Source organism: Dipodomys ordii, unplaced genomic scaffold, assembly GCF_000151885.1.
Source record: "Dipodomys ordii isolate 6190 unplaced genomic scaffold, Dord_2.0 Scaffold101, whole genome shotgun sequence".
NCBI lineage: Eukaryota > Metazoa > Chordata > Mammalia > Rodentia > Heteromyidae > Dipodomys > Dipodomys ordii.
In genome coordinates, this window is record NW_012267317.1 from 357,002 (window position 1) to 367,354 (window position 10,353).

Genomic DNA, 10,353 nt, shown 5'->3' on the forward strand with positions numbered 1-10,353 from the left:
CCCCTCAGTGTGCTCCACTCCAAATGCTCCCCACCCCATCATCATCTCTGGTCCCCATTCTCTAATGTTCCCCCCACCAGGTCTTTCCCCACCATTTCTACCCCTCACCCTCTTCACTGTCCGGCCGGCCCATGTGCTCTTTCCCCCTCCTCCCTCATCACCGACTCTCCCTCGTCCCTCTCCGACTCACTCCTGCGGTGGGGGCCTTGTTCCCTGCTCACTGCCTTCCCAGAGCACTGCAAGCTCCAGCTCCTTCTCTTCTGGTGGTCTGTCTTCCTGTTGTGTGGTCTGGGCCTTGTCCTTAGCAGTAGCTGCTGCTTCTGGCACCCCTCAGCCATGCTCTGGTTTTCCATTTCTGTCCTCCATTTCCTATAGTTCTTCACCATAGGGAGCCAACAGTTGACTAGCTGGGAGCTTCTCCTTACTCCCCACTTCTATCTACTCAGGCCACTGGAATCAGGGCCTGAATGTGCCACGCTCCTTATCCTGACTGCTGGTGTGGACTTGGTCTGGGCTGTGGCTCTAACTACTTCCTTCTGCTCCCTGCAGGCCCTCCTGGTCTTACTGCCTGCCTACTTCAAGCATGTGACTAGGACCTTGAATCTGTAGACTTTAGAGTCTCGTGGATCACGTTTCTTTACCTCCTGAATAGCTGGGGTTCAGAGGTACAACCATACCTTGTTTTTAGGAATGTAACGTTCTTTTCCTAGTAACTTAGTGGTCGTCTTTGCTGTTGTTTCTCCCTCTGTGTTCACAGCATCCCCTCTTTTCCCTTCGGCTTCTTCGCACTCACCGGTTTGCAGTCCCGTCCCACATCCAGTTTTAAACGCCATCTGTTAACTGGCACAGGACCCAGCTGCCAGTAGCCTTTCCCTGTGGGTGTTCAGTGGGTGTCAGCGCCACCCCAAGACACCACTCCCTAGCTCTGTGTCTGTTGCTGCAACTCACCTCCGCAGGGCAGTGTCTGAATGCTCAGGCTGAGCGCTCACAGTCTCTCTGCAGAGCGGCTGGCTCTGGCTTTAGAAGCGTCCCCATCGTACTGCCTCCTCTGGACGGAGCTCCGTTGCTCTGTGGTGAGGCCAATCTTTGCAGTAGCTTCCTAGTTGGTCTCCACGTGTCTGTCTCTGAGGTGAGGCGTCTCCCGCAGTCTCCCCACTGCCCCCCTCGCAGAGCCTCTTCCCGTGGAGCTTTTGTGCAGTTTCCCTTCTCTTCTTCCAGATCTTGGCCTCCGTGCTCGTGGTGTGGGACTTCCCACCCCATGGGTGAGCCGTGAGCACGGATCCGAGGTTGCTGAGCCTGCGCCCCAGGCCCTTGCCACCCGCTCACTGGCTGCCAGGACCTTCTCTCTGACGTCCTCATCCTTCAGCCCAAGCATCCGCCACAGGAGCTGGGGCTTTGTTAGCTCTCTCCACACCATGTTCTTGACCCCACATTATTAGATGTGTGGCAGGTGTGCGGGCAATGGTGCAAAGAGCATAGGACAGAGAGCTGTTGTCTTACTATAGACTTGAAGAGGAAAGGGAAGGAACATTTGATGAGGATAAAAGACAGGATCTCTTCGAGAATGTGGAGGAGGGACAGGCAGGGCCGTGGCCGGCAGACCAACCTGAGGGGCGGCATGAGGTGATTCCCTGCGATGAGACCCACGGGTGAGCAATCTCCTGCGGCTTCTGCTGGAGGATCCTGAAGTGGGGGTCAACAGAAAGTCCCATTACATTAATCATGGTAGACGATCTTTTGTAATTCCTTCCCAGTAAGGATACATGTATCATTAACATGCTTAAATGTTTAAGTAATGCAGCGGCATTAATTGAAATAATTAGCCTTAGTGTGCATATAGCCCATGGGTGTACTGGGTAACTTTAGAAGTATCCTAATGAATAGAAATTATTTTTTGTTATTTAAGTTCAAAACCTCCACAGTTCTTTTCATGTAATTTACTTAAAAATATTGTAGCCTTTGAACTGAATAGTTCGGTTTTGTTGGATACTATTTTCATCTTCATGATAAAAAGTTGGTGTATCATTTTTTGGTAGCAGTTACTTTCCTGCCTGATTCTAATCTTTGAACAAAGCCTTTCCCACTAAAACCTGTATTCATTATTCCTAAGAGCACAGAAGAGGTAGTTGTTTCATTTTTCCTGAGTTTCAATACTGCCAACATTCTGAAAAGTGAAGGGACACACCCTGTCCAGCCACGTCCCGTCCTCAGCCCTGGGTGACCCTCAGGCCCGTCCAGCCATGTCCCCGTCCTCAGCCCTGGGTGACCCTCAGGCCCGTCCAGCCACGTCCCCATCCTCAGCCCTGTGCTGACCCTCAGGCCCGTCCAGCCACGTCCCCATCCTCAGCCCTGTGCTGACCCTCAGGCCCGTCCAGCCACGTCCCCGTCCTCAGCCCTGGGTGACCCTCAGGCCTGTCCAGCCACGTCCCCATCCTCAGCCCTGGGTGACCCTCAGGCCCATCCAGCCACGTCCCCGTCCTCAGCCCTGGGTGACCCTCAGGCCCGTCCAGCCACGTCCCCGTCCTCAGCCCTGTGCTGACCCTCAGGCCCGTCCAGCCACGTCCCCGTCCTCAGCCCTCTGCTGATCCTCAGGCCCTTCCAGCCATGTCCCCGTCCTCAGCCCTGTGCTGACCCTCTGGCCCGTCCAGCCACGTCCCTGTCCTCAGCCCTGTGCTGACCCTCTGGCCCGTCCAGCCATGTCCCCGTCCTCAGCCCTGGGTGACCCTCAGGCCCGTACAGCCATGTCCCCACCTCAGTGGCCCCTGGATGACCCCCAGGCCCCGTCCAGTGCCGTGGTCAGTACTGGACCACACTGGATCACGCTGTTGGCAACCAGATTGAGCTCAGGGTTCTATGAAGACACCACAGGCTTTTAACATGAAGGCTGTCTTACCGTGCATTGAATATGTTTTTCATGAAGCAGAAGGACAGGTTAATTACTGGAGAAATGCTGGAGTTTGGGAAATTCTGTTATCTTGGGAGCAAAATGTTTTCAATACCACATTAGTTTTTCAGCTTAAGAATAAAGCTGGGAAATTTTGCCTTCAGCTATTAGTTTTCCTGAATCCAAAGAGACGGGCGGGGCAGGATCAAAAATACTTATTTGATCAAAGTTATTGGCTCTGAAGGTATTCTTCCCTGTTAAGAAAGATGAAAGGTGTTGTTTTTATTGCATGCTAGTAACAGTGTAATTTTGAACTAATTGGTGTTGAACTGCCAATCACCTGGGGGGAATGCAAATAGATACTCTTACAATTTCCTTTGAGGTAGTGAAATCTTATGTCGGGGCTGGAAGAAAAACAGAATAATACCGTTAAATTGACCTTAAATGAGCTGCTTTGTGGTTTTCTTGGAGAATCCCTTTTTATTTTTCATGACTTGTCCAAACAGGTTTGTCTACCAATTTGACTTATTGACTAGACAATGCCGACATTAAACATTTTAGATTTATTTAGAAATAAAGTAATGATAATACAGTTTTAAGGATATTTTCATTTTCCAGTGCAACTTAAGGCCACATAGTTTCAGTGTTTGTGTGTAGATCATCATGATTCTGTACAATAGCCACCATCTCCTACGGTCATTTATAAGAAAATACTCTACAAAAAGCTTAATATTTTTATGTAGGTATTATATTACCATGTAATAAAGTATGGTAATATCTTGGAAAGTGTGTTGGTTTAGATGAATAAAAGAATGACTTAATTGAGGTCAATAAAACCCATTCTTGATTTTTCTGTGGAAGCCCAGTATTCACCTACTGTGTGCCTAGAGATAGATCATCTGAAATAAAAGCACAACATTTCAGAAATGTTACTTCTTTTATTCTCCTTGAAATCGAACACTGAGTGGTCTAGACATTTGTGCTAAGCTGTGTAGAAAGAACCACAAATAGGCGCTGTATAGACAGACTCACAAGTAGGCGCTGTGTAGACATACCCACAGGTAGGCACTGTGTGCGTTGTGTAGACAGACCCACAGGTAGGTGCTGTGTAGACAGACCCACAGGTAGGTGCTGTGTGGACAGACCCACAGGTAGGTGCTGTGTAGACATACCCACAGGTAGGCACTGTGTGGACAGACTCACAGGTAGGTGCTGTGTGCGTTGTGTAGACAGACCCACAAGTAGGTGCTGTGTAGACAGACCCACAGGTAGGCACTGTGTGGACAGACCCACAAGTAGGTGCTGTGTAGACAGACCCACAGGTAGGCACTGTGTGCGTTGTGTAGACACAGACCCATAGGTAGGTGCTGTGTGGACAGACTCACAAGTAGGTGCTGTGTGCACAGACTCACAAGTAGGTTCTCTGTAGACAGACCCACAGGTAGGTACTGTGTAGACAGACCCACAGGAGATGCTGTGTAGACAGACCCACAGATAGGTGCTGTGTAGACAGACCCACAAGTAGGTGCTGTGTGGACAGACTCACAGGTCGGTGCTGTGTGGACAGACCCACAAGTAGGCACTGTGTGCGTTGTGTAGACAGACCCACAGGTAGGTGCTGTGTAGACAGACCCACAAGTAGGTGCTGTGTGGACAGACCCACAAGTAGGTGTTGTGTAGACATACCCACAGGTAGGCGCTGTGTGCACAGACTCACAAGTAGGTGCTGTGTGCACAGACTCACAGGTAGGTGCTGTGTGCACAGACTCACAGGTAGGTGCTGTGTGCACAGACTCACAGGTAGATGCTGTGTGGACAGACTCACAGGTAGGTGCTGTGTGGACAGACTCACAGGTAGGCACTGTGTGCGTTGTGTAGACAGACCCAAAAGTAGGCGCTTTGTGGACAGACCCACAAGTAGGTGCTGTGTGCACAGACTCACAGGTAGACTCTGTGTGCATTGTGTGCACAGACTCACAGGTAGGCGCTGTGTGCACAGACCCACAGGGAGGCAGTGAGTAGGCAGAGCCTCTTGATTTTGTTTAGTTTTTAAATGTTAAAATGATCATTTGAGCAGATGACAGAGGTAGATTGCATCAGGTCATGAATATGTTGCTTCTTGGTTGGTGTTTCCCCTTTGTCACTTCCCCATTCAGATTCTCTGACTGTATTATTGGCAGCAGTTGTACTGTCTATTCTGATGTTCTTTCCTTTCAAATTCTGTATACTTATTAGATTTTTTTCTAGCCTTGAACTAGTTATTGGAGTACTACTTCTTTACAAGTATAGGGAATGAAAGGTAATTTAGAATTATATTTCTAATTAGTGACATAATAGAAGTTGAATGAGTTAATTGCAGATACACACAGAATAATGTATAAATAATAGCGATAAGGAGTCAAATATACTTATGGAAAGATTTAAATTGTTTAAATTTAGACCAGAGATACTGAAAAACACTCTACCATCTTTCATAAATCCTGTTAGATGGAAATGTTCATTAATTCTGTAACTTGATTGCTTCCTTTTTTGCTTTGGCTGCCAGAAACTCAAAACTAAGTTTGTAGCCAGACTATAGTAGCATTGGGTCACAGTACTTGAGTGTCTGTGTATTATGTTTGCTTTCAGTCTCTTAAAAGTATGTTATATAGTTGCAAGCAGAATGAGTAATGAGTGTGTGTCAGTGCATCTGTGATCACAGGTTCTTCAAAAGACAGTATATAGGATTTCTCTAGTAACAGTGAGGAAGGAGATGCAGGGGGTGCAGGCTTTGCTTTTAAGAGACATGGACTGAGACTGTGATTTCCTGGGCTTTTGAGTATATTCCCTTGGTGGGGTTCCTGGTACTCCTTGCTACGGCTCTGCCTGCCACTGTCGACCTTGAATTGTTGGGCTGAATCTCCCTTGAAGAAAGGTCTGCTGTTTCCCCACTGAGACTCTGTGGCTTGTGCCTCGTCCCCAAGACCAGGGGTTGCTGAGGCCCGTGGCTGGTGGGTCCTTGCATTTAGGACTGTCGGACAAGGTATAGTGCTGAGTAAGGAAGACCAGGATGATTATCTGAAACAAATGGCTCCCACTTGCGTTAATGGTTCATAGGAGAGACAGCTAAGAATTTGTATTTAGCTTGCAGAAGTAGTAACATTAAGATGTCAGCAGTACAGGACAAGACTGCCAAGGAAATAAAAAATGAAAAAACTCAACAGACAAGATGAGGTAGTGCTTAAGGTAGACAGGACAGTGATCCTCTGATACATCCTTTCCTAGTGCCCAGTTCCTTAAATGACAAGACCGGGCTTGGTAGACACGGCTGAGGGAGACCTGGTAAGACCTGGGAGCACAGTGAAGGACTGAGGCAGGAGGGTTGGCGTTGGCAGTGGCCTCGAGCTGGCGGAGACGAGACAGTTCTCCCCTAGTGTCCAGAAGGAACACAGTCCTACTGACCCTTTGATTGTCAGACTTCTGGCTTCAAAAACTGCAAGGAAAAAATGCCCAAACCCTTCTTGTTTCAATCCTCAAGCCTTATGATAATTTGCTATAGCAGCAGTATGAAACTTAGTATAGTCCTTCTGAAAGTTAAATGAATTATTTGGTAGATCAAGTGGAAGAGCGATTTGTGTCACAGACCAAAAGCATAAACACAAGGAAATCATATTAAACACAAGACATTGATTACAGAAGTAAGACATCTAACGTAAATAATAGGCATCTAGAAGGAGGAAAAAGGAGAGAGAAGAAGGTAGATAAGTAAAAAATGGGGGAAAATTTCAGTGAGCTGCAGAAAGATCTGAATGAAGATGAAAAGGTCAGAGAGTCCGGGGCAAGATTAAAAGGGAAACTGTAGATGTGTGCCCATACGTTTGTGTGTGTGTGTGTGTGTATGTGTATTTTGTGGTGGTAAGGATGGAATCCACAGCCACAAGACTGTGTATGCTTTGCAAATACCCTAAACTTCCAACCTAAAACATCAAATTAAAAAAATGAGGACCTATCCTATGTGATTCTTGAATTCCAAAAATAATGGAAAATGCTGAGCACCTGTGAAAACTCAGACTTTCACAAATAAAGGTTACTTGCACAGGCAAAAGAGATCAACATGGTATTTCCCATTTGCATCTTGCTGAGGGTCACTGAGTAATATCAGCATGTATGAGCAGAGGATGAGACTGTTAGAAATCACGTTCCCAAAGATGTCATTTAGCTATTAGGACAAAACAAGCACTATTCATTTGTTTATTTTATATCTGTATACTTAGTACCTAATTTGTGCTTGGCACTGGTGTAATTTGCACACTGAAGGAAAGGTTTAGCAATAGTTTTGAACTAAGTCTCATCTGTTGAAGAAGTGTGTGGGAAAGAGTGAGAAAATGGTTAGATATAATTGTCCTTTTTCACCTTGGCAAGGTAAGTTACCCAGAAAGATGTTGTGTAAGAGTAGGAGTAGGACCATGTAACATTGGTCCTAGGAATGAGATGGTATTAACCTGAGGTAGAGAATAAATAAAATTCTACTAGAAAGAAAAAAAAGAAGAAAGAACAAGTTACATCACGTTGAAGTTCCAGCGCTGCTTGAACGAAGGAACACGTCTTGGTGTGCTGCCAGCTGAGCGTGCGGGTGACGTCGCTGCTGAGCGGCTGGGAAACCCACTGGGGAACTTGTTTGCGAGAAGGCAAGCCTAAAAGCATGAACATTTTGGAGGAGAAAATCAAGACGCAGTTTTAGAATTTAGCAACTGAGAAAAGCGTGGAAGTTGTCAGTGTAGCTGACCCAGCGAAGCTGAATCCGAAGTCTCCTGTTCCCAGTGTCCCTGGAGTCCCCCAAAGCCCCAGAAGGGCGCTCCAGATGACATGGTGAGAGCTACACCAGGCGAGTGCTGGGAAATCTGGTGGTGAACTGATCTGCACATCCTTCTGTCCATTCTAGCTGCCAGACGCCTGCCTCTCCCGTCTCAGTAGCTAAGTGAGGATCTGGGGTACAGTTAGTGTGAGAGTTCAGGTAGACAGAACATACAGGTGCCAGGTTCCTTTAGTGGACAGGTAGGAAGGAAGTAAGGAGGTCTTAGTTGGAGTATCTGTCTAGCCTGAGAGGAACACTCTACAGGGCTGATAATAGAATGTCAGCTTCTCCTACAGGAAATCTCTTGTCAAGCTCCACCCATACAGTTTTGAGTTCCAAAGCAGCATTTCTATTGCTTCATTTAGAAACATAAGTAGACAACTAAGGCCTTCCAGCATGAACAGATCAAGAAGACCATGCATGAAGGCTCCATTATACATGGGAGAATATCTTAATGATGCATTCCTACAAGCTGAGGTCACATCACAGCCAGAATAGCTAGTGAGCCGAGAGGAATTCTTGGAAGTTAGATATAAGAACATGGAAGAAGCTGGGCACCAGTGGCTCACGCCTGTCATCCTAGCTACTCAGGAGGCTGAGATCTGAGGATCGAGGTTCAAAGCCAGCCCGGGCAGGAAAGATCGTGAGACTCCTATCTCCAAAAAACTCTTGTCTCCAATAAACTACTCAGAAAACTGGAAGTGGCACTGTGGCTCAAGTGGTAGAGTGCTAGCCTTGAGCTGAAGAGCTCAGGGACAGCACCCAGGTCCAGAGTTCAAGACCCACGACCTACCAAAAAAAAATTCTTCCAGAAAATAGATTAAAATGACAAAATTAGGGAAAACAGGAGAGAAGAGTTAAGAATGTCAGAGAACCATTTAATGATACTATGAACCATTCACCTAACAGGAATTCCAGATAGAAAGCAAAAAGAGAGCTCGCCTTGAGCTGAAGAACACAGGGACAGTGCCCAAGCCCAGAGTTCAAGCCCCATGACTGACCCCCCCCCCAAAAGAAGCAAAGAGAGAATCAGGAGAAAAAGGCAGGACCAACATGATTTTGGAGGTTCAAAGCATCCCTTGTGCCCAATCCAGTTCATGAAGATGGATTCCCAGGAGATGACACGGGAGGACTGAGCAGCAGACATTTATGGAACAAGACTTTCTGCAGACCTCAGAAGCAACTCCTCCAGCTGGGGTGATAGTGTGCATACGACATGGTTCTCCAAGGGTTCTGCGCCAAGGCTTGGCTTCCAGCTTTAGGAGGTGGGGCCTTGTGATGGTCTGTCCTCAAAGGACATCTTGTCCCTTACCTCCTCTGTGCTTCCCGGCTGCCAGAGGATAAGCAGCTTCTGCCATGAGCTTCCACTGCCACCATGCCCTGCCTGTGTCAGGCCCACAGCAATGCGTCCAGCTGCCCTGGGACCAGCAATGCTCTGCCTGTGTCAGGCTGCAGTAATGCGCCCAGCTGCCCCGTGACCACCATGCCCTGCCTGTGTCAGGCTGCAGTAATGCACCCAGCTGCCCCTGGACCACCATGCCCTGCCTGTGTCAGGCTGCAGTAATGCGCGTAGCTGCCCCGGGACCAGCAATGCTCTGCCTGTGTCAGGCCTGCAGTAATGCGCCTAGCTGCCCTGGGACCACCATGCCCTGCCTGTGTCAGGCCTGCAGCAATGTGCCCAGCTGCCCTGGGACCAGCATGCCCTGCCTGTGTCAGGCTGAAGTAATGCGCCCAGCTGCCCCTGGACCACCGTGCCCTGCCTGTGTCAGGCTGAAGTAATGCGCGTAGCTGCCCCGGGACCACCATGCCCTGCCTGTGTCAGGCTGCAGCAATGCGCCTAGCTGCCCCAGGACCAGCAATGCTCTGCCTGTGTCAGGCTGCAGCAATGCGCCCAGCTGCCCCAGGACCAGCAATGCTCTGCCTGTGTCAGGCCTGCAGTAATGCGCCTAGCTGCCCTGGGACCAGCAATGCTCTGCCTGTGTCAGGCCTGCAGTAATGCGCCTAGCTGCCCCAGGACCAGCAATGCTCTGCCTGTGTCAGGCCTGCAGCAATGCGCCCAGCTGCCCCAGGACCAGCAATGCCCTATCTATGTCAGGCTGCAGTAATGTGCCCAGCTGCCCCGGGACCAGCATGCCCTGTCTATGTCAGGCTGCAGCAATGTGCCCAGCTGCCCCGGGACCAGCAATGCCCTGTCTGTGTCAGGCTGCAGCAATGCGCCCAGCTGCCCCGGGACCACCGTGCCCTGCCTGTGTCAGGCTGCAGTAATGCACCCAGCTGCCCCGGGACCAGCATGCCCTGCCTATGTCAGGCCTGCAGTAATGCGCCCAGCTGCCCCGGGACCACCGTGCCCTGCCTGTGTCAGGCTGCAGCAATGCGCCCAGCTGCCCCGTGACCACCATGCCCTGCCTGTGTCAGGCTGCAGCAATGCGCCCAGCTGCCCCGGGACCAGCATGCCCTGCCTGTGTCAGGCTGCAGCAATGCGCCCAGCTGCCCCGGGACCAGCAATGCTCTGCCTGTGTCAGGCCTGCAGCAATGCGCCTAGCTGCCCTGGGACCAGCAATGCTCTGCCTGTGTCAGGCTGCAGTAATGCACCCAGCTGCCCCAGGACCAGCAATGCCCTGTCTATGTCAGGCTG

General features: G+C 49.4%; 1 protein-coding gene across 1 annotated transcript in view; it reads left to right on the plus strand.

Moving 5' to 3' along the window:
* Nucleotides 1-10,353, plus strand: part of Lmbr1 (limb development membrane protein 1) — a 103,370-nt gene that overhangs the window by 63,667 nt on the left and 29,350 nt on the right. The window lies entirely within an intron of this gene.